At 41.3% G+C, this 18,498-nt stretch overlaps 1 protein-coding gene across 2 annotated transcripts in view; it reads right to left on the bottom strand.

Annotated features, from left to right (window-relative positions):
- The window catches only part of BMP5 (bone morphogenetic protein 5), a 207,729-nt gene that overhangs the window by 13,870 nt on the left and 175,361 nt on the right, over window positions 1-18,498 (bottom strand). The gene's annotated exons all lie outside the window — the stretch shown is intronic.

Here is an 18,498-nt window from a genome sequence, read left to right on the forward strand (position 1 = left end):
GCGAGATATAACAAGGGAGTGAATGAGGAGCTTGGTGGTTTAATTTGTTAAAAAGGGGCGAATTTTAGAGATGTTACGGAGGTGAAGTCTACAAACTTTTGCCAATGATTGAATTTGAGGCTGAAAGGACAAGTCAGAGTTTAGGATTACACCTTGTACCTATCTATCTATCTCGGGGGGAATCTAGGATGGAAAAGGACCCGGGGGTCCTAGTAAATGATAGGCTCAGCAATTGAATGCAATGCCGAGCTGCTGCTAACAAAGCAAACAGAATATTGGCATGCAGTAACAAGGGGATTAATTCCAGAGATAAAACGATAATGCTCCCACTCTACAAGACTCTGGTACGACCGCACTTAGAGTATGCTCTCCAGTTCTGGGCACCAGTCCTCAGGAAGGATGTACTGGAAATGGAGCGAGTACAAAGAAGGGCAACAAAGCTAATAAAGGGTCTGGAGGATATTAGTTATGAGGAAAGGTTGCAAGCACTGAACTTATTCTCTCTCTCTGGAGAAGAGACGCTTGAGAGGGGATATGATATCTATTTACAAATACCGTACTGGTGATCCCACAATAGGGATAAAACTTTTTTGCGGTAGGGAGTCTAACAAGACTCGTGGCCACTCATTAAAATTAGAAGAAAAGAGGTTTAACCTTAAACTACGTAGAGGGTTCTTTACTGTAAGAGCGGCAAGGATGTGGAATTCCCTTCCACAGGCGGTGGTCTCAGCGGGGAGCACCGATAGTTTCAAGAAACTATTAGATAAGCACCTGAACGACCACAACATACAGGGATATACAAGGTAATACAGACATATAATCACACACATAGGTTAGACTTGATGGACTTGTGTCTTTTTATACCTCACCACATGTAACTATGTATCTATCTATCTATCTATCTATCTATCTATCTATCTATCTATCTATCTATCTATCTATCTATCTATCTATCTATCTATCTCTGTATCTATCACTCTGTGTCTATCTATCTATCTATCTATCTATCTATCTATCTATCTATCTATCTATCTATCTATCTATCTATCGATCTGTATCTATCGATCTGTATCTATCTGTCTATTTGTCTATTGATCTGTCAGTCTGTAGGTCCTATCATGGGTGAGTGACGGGGGGTGGAGGCGGCTGGTTGGGGCTTTGTTTGTGCCCCCCCAAAAAAAAGGAGCACCAGCCACCACTGCTGATATGTCAGTTAGTAAGTTAGTAATGCGAGAAGAGACTGACAGAGTAGACAGATAGATTTGGGTGTCATCGGCATATAAGTGGTATTGGAAGCCGTGGGCGGTTACTAAGTGACTAAGGGAGGAGGTGTAGATATAGAAGAGAAGGGGTCCAAGAACATAGCCTTGGGGGACCCCCACAGAAAGGGGCAATGGAGAGAAGGAGACAGAGTTGTAGGTAACACTGAAGGAGCGCTCTGATAGGTAGGCAGAGAAGCAGAATCTTGGAAGCCAAGGGAATGGAGTTTATTGAGAATGAGCGGGTGGTCAACAGTATCAAAGGCTGCAGAGAGGTCAGGCAGTAGGAGTATGGAGAAGTGGCCGTTGGTTTTAGCAGTTAGTAAATCGTTGGTGAGTGTTAGTAAAGCAGTTTTCGTGGAGGTTATTTTCACTGAGATAGGAGCTAAGACATATGTAGACTAAGGGTTCTAGAAGTTTAGAGGTGAATATGAGCAATGAGATGGGTCTTAAGTTGTTCAGGTTTGTGGGGTCCAGTGAGGGTTTTTTAAGTATGGGAGTGATCTGCGCATGTTTTAGAGGGGAGGGGAAGGTGCCAATAGAGAGGGAGAGAATAAAGTGTGAGTGAGGGAGCATAGGATAGAAGAAGAGGGTGACCATAGTAGTTGTGAGGGAACAGGATCCAGGGGACAATTGGTTAGGTGGGCATCTGAGAAAAGTTTTATAACCTTTTCAGTAGTAGCCAGTTCAAAAGAGTAGACTGTTGAATGTGCTATTAGGCAAGGTATGTTGAGTGGGGAAGATGTACGCACAGTGGAGGTGTCCTCACGAATTGCATCAATCTTGTCTTTGAAGTTATTGCCAATCTCTTGGGCAGTGCGTGAGTTAGTGGGTAGAGGGGGTGGGGGACGAAGCAGAGACTTAAAGGTTGAGAAGAGCCGATGGGGACTGGATGACAAATTATTAATAAGATAGACAAAAATAGGCTTGTTTGGAAGCACGGAGGCAGGAATTGTATTTTAGAAGGGCAGATTTATATAGGGTGAAGTCCTGCAGGCATTTGGTTTTACGCCACAGACATTCAAGAGCATGCCAATGCCTCTTGACATTTCTAGTGTTGTCAGTTTGCCAGGGTTGTTGGGGCCTGATTCTGTGTGTGGTTAGAGGAGCAAGTTTTGACTATAAGCATTGCAAATAAAAATGTTACTGTCTGGTGTTGTTGTTGTAATTATTTTTATTATTATTATTATCATCAAAAGTATACCTGTTTACCGAATGGGGAAAATTATAAAATTAAGAAAGATATTTATACTATGACAAATGACAGCTAATTTATCATTATGGTCTCATTTGGAACAGGTGACAAATGCTGGTTAGTGAATGAGTGAAGGTGATATTTACAGTGGGGTTGATTTACTAAGACTGGAGAGTGCACAATCTGGTATAGTTGTGCATGGTGATCAATCAGCTTCTAACTTCAGCTTGGTCAATTAAGCTTTGACAAATAAAACCTGGAAGTTGATTGGTTTCTGTACAGAGCTAAATAAATCCCATTGCATCTAAAGCCAAAAAAATTATTTTGGACAAAGGAGTTAGATTTCATTATTGGGTTTTTATCGCTATCTTTGGCTCGAGTGGGTAGATTTACACACTCTATTTGTCCTTATGACCACTGTCACTGGGACTAAAAGTAACAGAAAATGGAAAAATGTGTTGTTGTCACCAGAATGGGAAAAGAAGGGAAATCTTCCAACTGGGACATTTCTTCTGGTGACAACTTTTCAAGATGACATTTATTGGAGAGTTTTCTTATCGTTTCCTGTTGTGTCTAAAGACAGGAAACAAACGCTAACCTCCCCAATGGGACATATAGACAAAAAAATAAACAGATAAAAGACAGGCGTTTAAACCCTGCTTGTTTGTGGTTCATAGGACTGCTTAACAAGCTAGCCAAATTAGGCTAGCTGGCCTGCCCAAACCCTTGGAACCCCAGAAACGGATGTCACCTATGATACCAGTTGTTTTTTTCATGCACAGAAACTGGCTGGGGATCTGTCATTTGCCACAGAAGTAGCAATATGGAAGCATCCTTGTGCAGTGAGGCAACATAACCAGGTGGTGGTTCATGTTGGTGGTAGATCATCATGATTGATGAGGATCTACATCATTGGTTGACTTGATTAATACTGGACATTGAATTTACAATATGGGACATTATTTACATTTTTTTCAAATATAGATGTCTGTATTTTCTTTGTTTTTTGCATTTTTGGGAATGAGTAAGAAGGAGCAGTGCTCCCTTCATACTCATTCCCCTGGGGAAGGCAGGTATCTTGGGGATCCAAAGATTCAGCTAAGACCCCCTACAAAACCCCACATATCTTTTGGGGAACAGGATGTGGGGATAAGGTCCTTTCCCCTCTAACATGGAGACAGGGTGCCTTGCAAGGTGTGTGCGTGTTGGGGGGGGGTTAAAGGAGACTTTGAACCCTATCTTGCAAGGTACCTTCAACATGTTTCAAGGCATGGGTTCCCCCAATAAGTCATACAACATCCAGGACCTTAACTCTATTTAAAACCTCGGGGCAAGGCTAAAGTGTGGTGTTGAAAAGGAAAGACCAAGAAACAAATAAGAACTCATACATTCTATAATAAAGTGCTGGGATCAAACTAATACACCTATGTAATTTCTATGTCAGCAAGATGCAAAGCTGTTATTGCTTTAAAAAAATTAAGATTTATGTACATAAAAGCATAAATCATTCCTGCAGCATACAATACAAGCACTCTCTCTCTCTCACTCTCTTGCTCTCACTCTCTCTCTGAGTGGTTGATTTACTAAAGGCAAAAAAGACTGTGCACTTTGCAAGGGCAGTTGTACTCTGCAAGTGTAATTGCTTCAGAGCTTAGTACATGAGGGAAAACTCTGCTGACTTCCATTATCCAAACGCAGGCAAGAAAAATTGCTTTTTTTTTTAAATTTCCTTGCATGTGATTGGGAATTCCTTGCAAAGTGAAGCTTGACCACACTTACCAAGCTAAATATACAGGAAACCCACTGATTGATGCAATTATCTCCACTCCCACCGAACTAAACAAGTCATCAAACACAGCCAGATCACTAGATACCACTGGCTAAGCTCTGATCCAGAAGACAGACATAGATTTACTGTATGAGTACTAACAGACTCCTTCCATAAGAAAGGCTACAACAACAATACCATCAGTACTAGCATAGACCCTTGAAAATCCAAAGAGAAATATCCTACAATACAAAAGTAGAGAAAAAAAAAACAAATAGCCATGTATCTCTAGTAGCCACATACAATCCAACAACAGAAGCGATAAGAAAAAACTAAAACCCATAATAAAAGTAGATGACAGGCTGAAAGAAATATTCCTGCAACCCCTAAAGTTGGGTACACACTGATAGTTTTTTGTTCAACCCATTGATTGAAAAAAAAAAAATGACCATTCGCTGTACCAACACAAGCAATGTTGGTGCAACGATTTCCCCCGCCAAAATTCACAGACCAGCGCTTGTAGCCATTGGCATGGGCAGCTGTACACAATGTTCCTGTTGAACTGGCAAATTTTCGGCCAGTGTGTACCTGGCTTTATGCTCACCTTAAGACCACCATCCAATCTCAGAAATAAATAAATCAACAGGAAACTATTTTAATTACAGGCACACAAACCAAAGGAACTAACACAATACAATAAATGCTGAAAAATGTTCAGCCACATTAATCCATTAAAAAGTTTAATATTACTGGATCATGCAGTTGCAAATCCAGCAATATGGTGCATCTTATTCAATGCAGCAAGTGCAGGTATGAATGTTACATTGGTGGGGCAGGGCAGGAATTACAAACAAAAATGAATCTTCATAGATTCACCATAAAAGAACATGGGGAAGATGATTAATGCACACCTGGGGGATATAATTTCTCCCAACCAGACCACTCTATAAAAGACATTAATGTTTTGTTTTTTTAAGGAAAATTTAAAAAATACTAATGCCCCGTACACACGGTCGGATTTTCCGATGGACAATGTCCGATCGGAGCGTGTTGTCGGAAATTCCGACCGTGTGTGGGCGCTATTGGACATTTTCCATCGGATTTTCCGACACACAAAGTTGGACAGCAGGAGATAAAATTTTCCGACAACAAAATCCGATCGCGTCAATTCCGACCGTGTGTGGCCTGTTCCGACGCACAAAGTGCCACGCATGCTCAGAAGAAATTCCAACACGGGACAGCTCGTTCTGGTAAAATTAGCGTTCGCAATGGATACAGCACTTTCGTCACGCTGCAATGTTAAAAATGGTTTAATACAGCGCACTCTCTTCTTCTTTATAATGTGACAAGAATTAAGTAGTTTTGCTGCTCGTATTCACACACACTTCTCACAAACTTTTATTTGTGTTTTTTTAGTGGGATTCCCTGAATATATTGTTATTAGTTGTCACATCTGACAGTTTGATATTTTTTAATTTTTTTCTTATTTTGGATTTTCAGCCTTTTTTTTTCTTTAATGTTTGGATTTTTTCCAAGGCTGATCTTTGTTCAATGTTATTTTTATTTTTACTCCAGAATATTTTTGGGAGTGTTTTGTGTGTCAAGTTACCCCAATACCATTGATATCTTTTATTATTTAATCTCAAGGAGATTGTTTGTTGTTGGTGTCCCTTGTTCATTTCACATTGTATATTTGAAATGTACCTGAATCCTCACAAACAAACTGTCATTTTTGAAGTAAAACACATAGGAGAGTATAATTCAAAACAAAAATCCTTTATTAAGGGATCAGAACCAAACAAAGAGGAAGGCAACGCTGGATCAACATGAGAAATTAGCGAAGCCTGGGACCCCCACGGCAGACATCAATTCTTCAACATCAAAATTGGTGGCCTGAGGAGTCCATATGTAAGGGAGGGCAGTCTGGTCCGGGATTCACAGAGACTTGGATAGCAGCAGATGACATGTGTGTCCGCAGGCTGTGGTACCACAAGAGGCTGCATTTTTTTGCCCAACAGACTGGATCCAGGGTCCTCACTGTCTGGTCTTCCTTTCACGCTTCATTTCCGGCTGTGGCTGCGCAGTTGGAGATGTGGCAGGAGGAGGAGTAGGACCTGGAGGAGGTGTAATTTGGCCCCTCACACCTTTCTCCAGAGCCTCTGATATGAGGGCCTCACACATGGCTTTTTGGCCCTCCTCCATCCTCTGCATTTTATAGGCTATGAATGCAGCAATGTTCTCCTGCCTGGTGTGTGGTGCTCCCAGGACCTCTGTAGCCCTCCAAAAGAATCTGATAGCCGCCTCCTCTAGGGCACTCGTCCTACTGCCACTTTCTGTTTTCAGGGGGGGTGGAGGGACCTTGATATCAGCCAGCCGGCTCGGCCCGGCCACCTCCTGGCTGAGACTTCCCTGTGTATGAAAAAGGGACATGGTTGTAATGTTTTGCATCATCAATCACAATCCTTAATTAGTACTCCCAACTAACATATAGTTCACATCATTGATTGGACAAGCAGAAATATTTAGAGGAATGCTATACCTGGCTCAATCTGGGCTCCTCCACATGCGGCCTGGAAGGCCCAGGTTGGGCGTCAGAAGCCTCAGCCGGGGGGGAAGGAAGCGTGGAAGGAAGACTGGAGAGGGATGGCCTGGGTTCAGTCTGGCCTGCCAGAAAGTGCAGCCTGTCGTAGTACAACATCCTGGGGACATAGATGTCACCTGCTGCTCCGGATCTCTGCGAATCAAGGACTTTATTGCGCTCCCTCAGATATGTGCTCCTCAGGCCACCAATGAAAATCTTTAAATAAGTGATGTCTGCCGTGGGGATCACCTACTTCACAATTTCACACAATTGCTCCAGTGCTGCCTTCCTCTTTGCTTGGTTCTTGTAATGGGGGTGTTTAATCTCCCACAGACAGGGCAGCTCCCTTAGCATCTCTATGAATACTGAAATGAAGTCATTATCTTTCATTAAGATATCCATGTTCACTGCAAGACACAACACAAGACAAAGCCTAATGTCACACAAAACTCTCCTAATCTTGTTACAATATAGGCCTCAATCTAGAAGCAGTATAGGCACAAGTTTGACTCTTACCTTCGTTCTTACGATCGGCGCGTCCAATGCTCCTTCCTCCGCTCACAGATCGTATGTAATACGCACGCGTGTTACGCTTTATACACACTGCGCATGCGTGTAACTCCGCCCGCCCCTGACGTTCTTTCTAGTGTATTCCCCGCCCCTTTTCATTCGGCGCAGTGGGGGAAGAGCATGATGGCGGACATACAGCAGGTGCGGGCTAATTGTAGCAACGAGGAGGAGGAGGAGGAAAGGGCGGATCCAGGCACGTCCCGATCCAGAAGGAGACGTTTTAAGGCCACAAATATGTCGTTTGGGGAGATGTTGGAGATGGTCGACATCATGAGGAAGTCCGACTATGACGGAAAATATGGGCCTTACCCCAACCCGAACATCCGAAAGGCCAAGATCATGGCGAAAGTGGTCAGGAGTCTAGAGCGGAATTTCGGGGTACGAAGGTCTAAAGATCAGCTCAGGAAGCGGTGGTCGGACCTGAAGTTGAGAGAGCCAGAGCAGTACCGAAAGATCCAGAGAGTGCTGCAAAAAAGTAAGTAGTTGTGCTGTGTTCCTATTCTTTCTGTCTTTATTACGTTCGTTCTGCTCCATATGCTTTTATTAGTTGTAACGTTTAAAAAGGTCAACTTTAATGTTCATGGGCACATTATTCGTTCGTATCATACATTTTTCTTTCGGCCTCTAGAACACCATTGTTTAGGCCATATGCATTTTCACACATTTTTGGGGGCCTACTTGGATGCCAAATATTTGTTTGTGTAGATGGGTTTGTTACTAGAATGAAATGCAAACTAGATTGTGTGTAAGGAGAGGACACTGAGCAGCTGTTTTCACATCTGGACACTGGAGCACTAGTGTGGGACACAAGAACACCATTTTTATTAGGGGGGGCACACAGGTGCTCCAGTGTATACTATAGGGGGGTCTCCATCTGTGAAGCTTGTACCAAACAGGTAAAGTATTGCAGCTTGACAAAGGGCAATAAAAAATATACATCTTGGAACTCTGCTAAAATAGACAATTGTACCCCACTTCCGAGCAATGTTTCCTATTTCTAGTTCTGCCATCAAATATCTGTGTGCTAATTATACCATTTTTGTTTTACATAGGGGAGAAAAGACTCGGACACCCCTCATCCCAGGAGACCAGAGACCCCCCCTCTGGAAGAAGGGGAAATACCAACCCAAGAAGAAGAGCAGGAGGAAGAAGAAGACGTGGTGGAGATTGGCACCACAACAGGTGAGTGTCTGCGACCACAGACTCAGGTAAAAGAGATGGATGGTGGCAGATTTTTGAGACCTTTTTTTTTGTTCTTTATCTCTTTTTAGGTGATCGTGATCCAGAACGCTTTACATCTGAAAGTGCCCAGATACTGATCGGGGAGATCATGGGGTGTAATCTCCAATTGCAAAACATCCAGCAACAAATCAGTGATGTTATTAAAAAAAATAATAACATCATTGATGTTTTGGGGCGAATTTAAACCCCACAAAATCACCTGTTTTCTCGTACCAAAATTTTTTCAATGTTTAGAAAAGCCAAATTTGGAGGATGCACACAGTGTGCCAACATGTGCTATCTGCCATCACGGGAGATCAATGGACGCGTTTTGGGGGTGCAACCCCTTCCTCAATTATAAAGTAGCATTGAGGAAGGGCTTGCTCCCCCAAAACACGTCCCTTGATCCCCCCTGATGGCAGATAGCACATGTTGACATTCGTAATTTGGTGTGCATCTTCCAAATTTGGCTTTTCCAGGGGTGATTTCCCCCCATCTGAACACTATATCAAACACAGTTCATAAATACTCATGTCTGATATAGCCTTCAGGTTTTACCATATGTGAACTTTGTAAGTTCAAGTTTTTTGGCTTTCTTGTTGGTTTTACACAGGCCTGTTTTATCTGAAATGGATATTTCGATTTTTGATAATGCTACTGCAAACATTGTTATACAACAAGCATGTTGGTTTGTTTTAAAAAAACCTTTGGGAAATGCACATGTGATTGTGCAGGTATAAAAAAGTGCCTTACTCAAGAATGTGTGGATTATTGTCTCAACACTACAACACTTTTGGGGTGATGTAATTGCTGTTTTATGCAAAAATGGGGGTTATTTCCTAAGGGCAAATCCTCTTTGCACTACAAGTGCAGGTTCAGTGCAGTTGCAAGTGCACTTGTAGTGAAATGTGTTTTTGCATTTAGGAAGTACCAGCCAACACTGTTTTTTATAAGGTTACCCAATCACGACATTTTCTGCACTCAACACATTTCTGTCAGGGTCAGCTAAAACAAACACAAGCAGTAAATGTCCACAAAGAATTTCTTTTGGTTGTTTTTTATTTGAAAAAGGTGTCACAGATTGTCTGGCATATTGATAGCCCCCCTACATACAAAGAACTCCAGGTAGCGTAACCGGACATCACGGGCATTCAGGGAGGGCAAGCCAGGACGGCCACTTTCAAGCGCCGTCAGTGTTGATGGATTAGGGATTCCAGCCTCAGGCCCAACTGAGCCAGCATAGTTGGCTGAATGTTTTCTTAAAAAATTATGGAGAATACAGCAGGCAAGTATTATATGGTTCAGTTTATACTCCGCCATATGGATGGGTGTCAGAAATAATCGGAACCGGCTGGCCAGGATTCCAAATGTGTTCTCCACCACTCTTCGGGCTCTGGCCAGCCGGTAATTAAAAACCCTCTGTTCCGGGGTGAGGGTCCTCATCGGGAATGGCCGCATCAGGTGGTCCCCCAGCGCAAATGCTTCATCAGCAACAAACACAAATGGGAGACCTTCAACATTGTCCTCTGGAGGTGGCAAGTCCAAGCTGCCATTCTGGAGACGCCTGTAGAACTCCGTCTGGGCGATCACTCCACCATCGGACATCCGGCCATTCTTCCCCACGTCCACATACAAGAACTCGTAATTAGCCGACACCACCGCCAACATCACTATACTATTAAACCCCTTGTAATTATAATAGTACGACCCCGAGTTGGGTGGTGGGACGATGTGGACGTGTTTCCCATCAATTGCCCCTCCGCAGTTAGGAAAGTCCCACCGCTGGGCAAAGTGGGAGGCCACAGTCTGCCATTCCTGTGGCGTTGAAGGAAACTGTTGAGGAAAAAAAATAAACATTACTATTTTTTCACAGAAACATGGCAAGCAGATTAGACACAAACATTATGGGGCAACCTCCAGATAGCATTTACTAAGGGGAATTTAACAACAACAAAGTATAAGGTACACCTATCATATTCCCCCTCCCCCCCTCTCATGGGCCATTTCTAACATTATAGGGGGGGAACTCTTGGACAGGTAACCCTCTTCACTTCATTGAGAGATGAATGCCTAAATACAGGGTATTACTTGGAACAGCCCCTCCTTAGTTACACTATTGGCAGACCACTGGACAGGTAAGAAGTGTCATAATACAAGGATATAAATACACACTGTACACATTTGAGGACATTTGAACATTCTGCTATTACCTATCAAGATAATAATACGATACAAAAACTTTAAACAGTACCATTGGAAAGTATACAGGCAGGCCCTTGCACTACATGCTTTGGGGAATTCATCCATAAATCTGACCAGTAAAGAGGTGGGTATAGTGTGTATGGGTTTGGCAAAGTCAGCAGATAGATGATTGAGGATAGATAGAGAATTGGGATCAGCTGACTTAGCAGTTGGGGGAGGGAGGGTTAAAAAAAATTTGGGGACACCACAAAAAAAAGCCTCTGGCACTCTGCCTGAATTTAAATCAAAAATAACATTTCCAAACATTTTAGGGGGTGTTTTGGGGTAAAGCACTACTATGGAGCTGATAAAATACATTGTTAAGTGACTACATGAGGTGAATATAGGCCAGGAAAGACCATGCTGGGGAGGTTAGTGAAGGGCAAATATGTATGAAGGACCTAAAATAATAATTACCTAAAAATCCAGCATGCATGAGAACAAAGGGGACATTCACAGCATATTACAATCATGGTAATTAGGGAATGAGGGAAGAAATACAATATATTATCAAACATTCAATACAATAAAATGTGATATAAAAGGATAAAAATCTTACCTTCATATACTCCTTCTGCAGGACCTGGATGATGGCAGAACAGGTCTCTGGGATAATGATCCCCAGAGCCTGGGGGGAGATGCCTGTCGAGAACTTCAAGTCCTGCAGACTTCTCCCTGTGGCCAAATACCGCAAGGTAGCGACCAACCTCTGCTCCGGAGTGATGGCTTGCCTCATGCAGGTATCCTGCCTGCTGATATAGGGGGTCAGCGAAGCCAACAGACGGTGAAACACGGGGTCCGTCATCCTGAGAAAGTTCCTGAAATCATCAGGATTATTCTCACGGATCTCACGGAGCAAAGGCATATGACAGAACTGGTCACGCTGGAGCAACCAATTCTTGGTCCATGAACTCCTCCCCACCCTGTTCATGGACTGGACTTGTGTCAAGGTCAGGACCCCAACACCAAGCCCCGCACAGCACGAACTCTACGAGGAGTACGCATACGAAACATGGCTAGAAAACGGTCGGCTGCTCAGAACGAAGTAACAGAACGCACTGAAGAACAGCAAGGCCTGTGAAGAGCGACCTGAAAAACAGCAACGAGCAGGCAAGATCGCACAGAAAACTCCGATACGAACTGACTGCACGCACTGAAGAGCAGATACAAACCCACAAGCACAAACTGAACGTCAGAAAACGATCTGAAAGCCACGAGTCTGAAAAAGCGCGAATCGTCTCTCACCAAACTTTTACTAACACGAGATTAGCAAAAGGAGCCCAAAGGGTGCCACGCTTGGTTCTGAACCGGCCTTTTCTAGTCTCGTCGTACGTGGTGTACGTCACCGCATTCTTGGCGATCGGAAATTCCAACAACTTTGTGCGACCGTGTGTACGCAAAACAAGTTTGAGCCAACATCCGTCTGAAAAAATCCTAGGATTTTGTTGTCGGAATGTCCGAACAAAGTCCGACCGTGTGTACGGGGCATAAGAATATTTTTTTTGACACAAAACATAATGGACTGCATGTGAACCCCAATTTTATGACCTCTCACCCCTGTCAACTCCCTTTCCTCCCCCCTTTTCATAGCGTTACTCTATATCTCCTTATCTGTCTTTCTCAGTTTAATTACCATGCATTGTGTGTGTATTTTTTCAGAAATTGTTGGTATCATTTTGTTTGAGTGCCACGGACAGTACTCAACTGTGTTTTTACCTAAAAGTAGAAAAATCTTAAAATTCACATTTTACATTTAGTCACCTTGCTTGCATTAATGACAGTTTTTTTTTTTTTTTTAACTGCTCTTTTTTAGGCAGCTTGCAAGAAATGCAGACAATGTAATGTGAAGCTGTGCAGCTGTTTAACAGGAGACATAGGTCTTTTTAAAACTGTCAGTACTTGGAGAAAGATAGGTGTCAACCTGGACAATATCAATGTATTAATAGTTGTTTTAAATTAAGACTGAAAAAAAATTGTTTAATGTTTTAGAAAGCTGTCAGTATATAGATACAATGAAAAATAGCTTTAAGGTGTATTAGTGGGCATCTGCAGCCCAAATGTGTAAAGATATTAAACAAAATCCTAGAAGAGAACAGACCAATAAGCAACCGTAGATGTAAGCCTTAAATAAATAACTATCCAAATTTTGCTTTCAAATAAAAAACTATAATGGCTCCATGCCAGTACCTATATTTCCAAGAAAAAGACTATCACTGGTATAAATGAATAAGGCAGTTTGATTTGTGGTTAAAACAGTTTTCCTTCTACTTACACTGTAACAAATGTATTAATTCAGCTCAGACTTCCTCCTTCTGGCAGCCTTATTGCTGTAAAAAGAGAAATTAAGGGATCGAGCCAAATACCATACCTTGAAGTGACCCACTTTAATACATAAACAGTTATACAACTTGTTTTTTCAGGTGTTTAGTACTTGAAATTGGTTTAAGATGTTTCCAATGACACAATAATGTGAGTTTAGTAACTTTTGTTATTTTATATAAGACAGCTTTTGAATTTTTCTGATTCAGTATAACTATTAAAAGCACTTTATATAAATTAATTATTTAAATGTGTGTTTCAGACAAGTCAACATAATTGAACACATACAGTACATTCATAACTTATAGAAGAATTCCAACTTGGACCAGTGTAACTATGTATATACCGTACCTGACCAATGCACCTAGAAGCTGAAAAACAAGTAGACACCGCTATTCCAGTGATTTCCACTTGCTTCCAGGTCCCATACTAAATGGCTGGCCTGCTGAATTGTGAACACAGGAGGTCAGCTGATTAGCACAGGTGTCAATCAGAGAAGACTTTGCATCATCTAAATCAGGGATCCTCAAACTACGGCCCTCCAGCTGTTGCAGAACTACACATCCCATGAGGCATTGTAAAACTCTGATATTCACAGACATGACTAGGCATGATGGGAATTGTAGGGCCGCAGTTTGAAGACCCCTGATCTAAATGGATGCAAAGCCTTCTCTGATTTGATGAGGTAAAGAGTAATCTATGAATGGCACCCATACTGGATGGCTGACTTCCTGTGTTCACAATGCATCAGGCTGGCTGCTCAGCACAGGACCCAGAAGCAAGTGAATATCTTTGGAGAAGTGGTTTCTGCTTCAGTGATATCCAGATTTCAGTGACATTGGCCAGGTATATTATATATTGTACATCACATATGTCAAACACAAGGCTTGCGGGCCGAATCTGGCTCGCCAGGCCTTGTCATGTGGCCCTCCCATCCAGTTTTGCATGCGAAATGTGGTGGAACTCCATTCTGTCACCTCTAGCTCTCACCATTCCCTGTGAATTCTGTGTTTAAGGGACCGCTTTGCTTTCAGTGGCTTCCATATGTAACAGATCCCGCACGTCGGGGATAGCTCTCCAGAATCTGAGAACGAGAACGATCTCCCTGAAAGGCACCTACACAGAGAGGTATAGTAGAACCAAATACATGGGTAGTAGAAAGAGCCACCTACATAGGGAGTTACTAGAGCCAGCCAGGTAAGAGGGGAAGGGGGTTGGTTTTTCACTCTGTGCATTGGGCACCGTTGGAACTGCACTCTGTACCTAGCGCACCCCTGAACTCTGCACTCTGTACATAACACACTCCTGAACTCTGCTCTCTGTAGGTAACGCAATCCTGAACTCTGTACGTAATGCAATCTGGGACTCTGCACACTGTACATAACACACTCCTGAACTCTGCACTCTGTATACAGTGCACTCCTGAACTCTGTATGGAATGCACCGTTAAATATTGAACTGTCTACGTAATGCACACTTGAACTTTGCATTGTGTACATAACGCACTCCTGAACTCTGCACACTGTATGTAGCGCACCCCAGATGCAACTGGCCCTTTGAGGGCAAACAAATTGCTGATGCGGCCCACAATGATATTGAGTTTGACACCCATGCTGTACATAGTTGCATTAGTCCACGTTAGACCAATGTAATCATCTAAAAATATACCATACCTGAAATTCTTTACATTTCTCAGTGACCTAGAAGTAAAGTATAAAGATTTCCCTTGATTGTTTCTTTATATGTAAGCTACTTATACTAGAAACACAGCTGTAGAATATTTTTTTTCCTCATGTGACAGTATGTGGCATAAACACCAACATTGCAGATTACCTTGGTACAATACTATGAAACTGTAAAAAAATCAGTTGGTCTAGAAATGTTCTTGCAATTCTCATGTGATATCTTCTTAGAGACTAGTGATTAGAAATCTTAAGGCTGGGTTCACACTATTGCCGCATGCAGCTCACAGCAGGGGGTCCGGTGCATCCCGGTTCACTGTTTCATGTCTGATTTCAGCCCCAATTTTGGGCTGACTTTGGACCTGAAATGGACCAACAGACGCACAGGACCTCTGTGCAAATTCACACCAGAGCCGCAGCAGAGATATGTGAACCGGCTCCATAGAGAGCCGGTCACAATCTCCTACCATGCTAATTGGATGCAGGAAACTCCACATTCAATTCGCATAGGTGTGAACCCAGCCTCATAGGTAGCTTCTCTGACATGTTTAGGGCTTGATGGGCAAAGCAGTGTTGAAAAGCATGAAAAAAGCTAAGAGAAAAAAAATGCATGATAGTATTACTGAGGTAATTCACAGAAAGAGACTACTATTTTTGTGTAGCTGCTGTGTCGCAAGTCTGATTTGTATCTTACATGTAGCTCTAATTTACATAGCAACCTGCATGGGGAAGAGAAAGTATTTGCACAAACTTCTTACATATTATTTTTTATTTATTTTTTTTTACTGTTGCCTTCGCTGTTTATGCAGCTTATTACTGTTTCTGAATATTCATAACACTTGCAATATTAGCTTATGGTTCTATAAACAAATAATAAAACATCTAAGTATCAAAATTTCCCTTGAGATACATTAGGTCATCAGAAAATACAGCTGAAGAATTCATAATTAGGGAGAGATCAATGTATTCGCACTTGCCATAGCACACTCACACAAAGCACACAAAGGGAAGTTTACAGTCCTTATAATTTACTTTGCTAATTCTTGTCCCTTCATCAGCCAAAAGACACTTTTTCCATTTGGATAGCAGTTCTTTTGCATCTCTCCATTGCTGCAGCTCTTGGGAACCCAATATTCTAACAGCAGTGTTCTCATGTGCTGCCAGTTCACCCCACATACTCTTCTTATCACACAATGACTGAAGCTGCCCAGATTTCTGACTTGCCATTTACAATGCTCATAACCTCTTATCCATAGCTACCCAGAGTGGCCAAAAATGTCAAGCTCTGTAAAAAATTCCATAAACTCAAACCCTGAATTTGCAGCTAGGAAAGCAGTCCACTAAACGCTCAGAGAGACCACCACTGAACCACAACTAAAATTACTTAAACAAATAAATATTTCTATTAACCAATCCTGTACCTTTTGTGTGTGCTACATACACCCAAACCTCACTACACATTGATTATGTAGCATGCCCTGGCCCTACCCTGCTGTTGCTACCTCTGTTGCTTTTACCAAGAAATCCTAACAGTCAAAATGACAATGGGACTTGCTTAGTGAACACAACAGCCAGCTATAACCACTGCTATCAAAAACGAACTTTCTAATCAGTGTTTATAAACACTGTTCTGCTGCAGACTCATAGATACAAAGCAATGCTATTAGTTACTTTGAATTTACGCTGTTTATTTCATCTGAAGATCAAAGGGATGAGCTTTGATTTGCATAAAATGTTAGTTATGGGGTAACTAGGATTAAAATTAAATCATATATTCATTTACACACTGGGGTTGATTAACTAAAACTTGAGAGTGCAAATTGGGTGCAGCTCTGCATAGAAACCAATCAGCTTCCAGGTTTTCTTTGTCAAAGCCTAATTGAACAAGCTGAAGTTAGAAGCTGATTGTCTACCATGCACAGCTGCACCAGATTTTGCACTCTCCAGTTTTAGCAAATCAACCTCATAGTGTTTTAATCAATTCTAGCCTACTCCTATTAATCTGAAATGTCTTGAAATGAGTAAGTGTATTTTGTGAAGCTTCCCATCCATTTACTTTCTTGAGTTCTGTGACACGCTTTTACTATGCACTGCTGTGTCACAGAATTGTCAGAGCCTTCCTTTTGAAGTACAGAGGTGCTGGGAAGAGGAAAGTCAGGAGGTGGTGCCTGTACAGGAATGACTACTTGCAGGCAGCAAAGTACAATGGGATATTTAGTCCTTGGAAATGAAAAAGTAAATAGCAGAGGAGATGCTGCAAAGGATGCAGGAAATCCAGAAAGTTGTGAAAAGAGAATGCCAAGTCACAGGCAGCACTCACAACATAAAGCGAGATATTTCATATAATCTTATATTGGATTGTCAAGAATAACTATTGTATTGCTATTGCAATGCCAATATTATAAACTGAAAGTGTGTTCTGTGACTATACAACTCCTAAAAAGCAAGCATAAAAAAAGTTTTTTATTTAAATGAAATGATCTTCTATTTAACCCTTTATTAACCCCTAGTTAATCCTAATCAGCCCTAATTAACTCCTCCCCTTCTCCCTTTAGTTAATATTTTTCTGCTATGTTTTAGACTTAGGATGTATATACGCTTAGGATGTATATAGGGCACTATAGGGAAGTTGCCAACCACTAAAAGCATTCCACATTGAGGCAAAATGCCACAAATTATTTTGGTATCAAGCACCAAAACTCACACATTTCCATCTCAAGTAATGATCTGATGTAAATTCTGATTTAACTAAATCCCTTTGCTCTATTACTCTTGAGCAGATGTCTTGCATCCCTTTCCCTTGCAGGAACAGGTTAGCAGGGAATTTAAAATTGAATAAAATCAATTTTACAATGTTCTAAAGCAGTTTTAATGTTGAACAGTGTTCTAATAAAAACATATTTATTATTTTTTAAATGCGATAGACTTATGCTATTTTAATTATGAAATGTATAAACATATAATAAAAGCAGCTCTCAAAATTTTCATGAAATAACACTCAGACCATAAATATAAAATGTATTTATACCAGAACTTCCAGCTGGTCAACTGCTCTTCTGAACTACCTTTGCAGCAGTTTTATGATTGCTGTATTTACCAGTTACACATTTAGTATAAAATGTCATTTATCCTTTATATTTTTTAAATATCATAATATTTAAAAAAAACAACATTTTTATAGAAAAGGCTATTTTCTACACATGCCGTTCTATAGTAACACATGCAGCTCTGTAGTAACTTATTGTGTTTATTTTGTGCCGTACGGAAAAAACAAAAATTACAGATACAGTGTGGCTGAGATTTAGAAGTGCAACAAAGGAAAGATAAAACAGTAACCACTAACAATCAGCTAAGAGATAGCTTTCCTTAACTATCCTTTACTTTTAAAATTACAGTTGGAATTGTATTGGTCACTTTGATCTAGTTATTATAACTGAATCAAGTTAAACCTATATTTAAAACCAAAACTTTTTTTCAATTTGAATAGAGTTGGGGAGGGTTAAAACTGCTATACATTTTTTTTATCTGTATCCCATTAGGGAGATATGAATTCACGTCCTCTCTTATAGATTCAACAGGAAGTAGCAGGATGTCTTTTTCATTTGTGGGGAATACACTGTTAGACAGTTGTCGCAGAAACAAATGTCCCTATTAGTAGTTGC

Source organism: Aquarana catesbeiana, linkage group LG04, assembly GCF_042186555.1.
Source record: "Aquarana catesbeiana isolate 2022-GZ linkage group LG04, ASM4218655v1, whole genome shotgun sequence".
Lineage (NCBI taxonomy): Eukaryota > Metazoa > Chordata > Amphibia > Anura > Ranidae > Aquarana > Aquarana catesbeiana.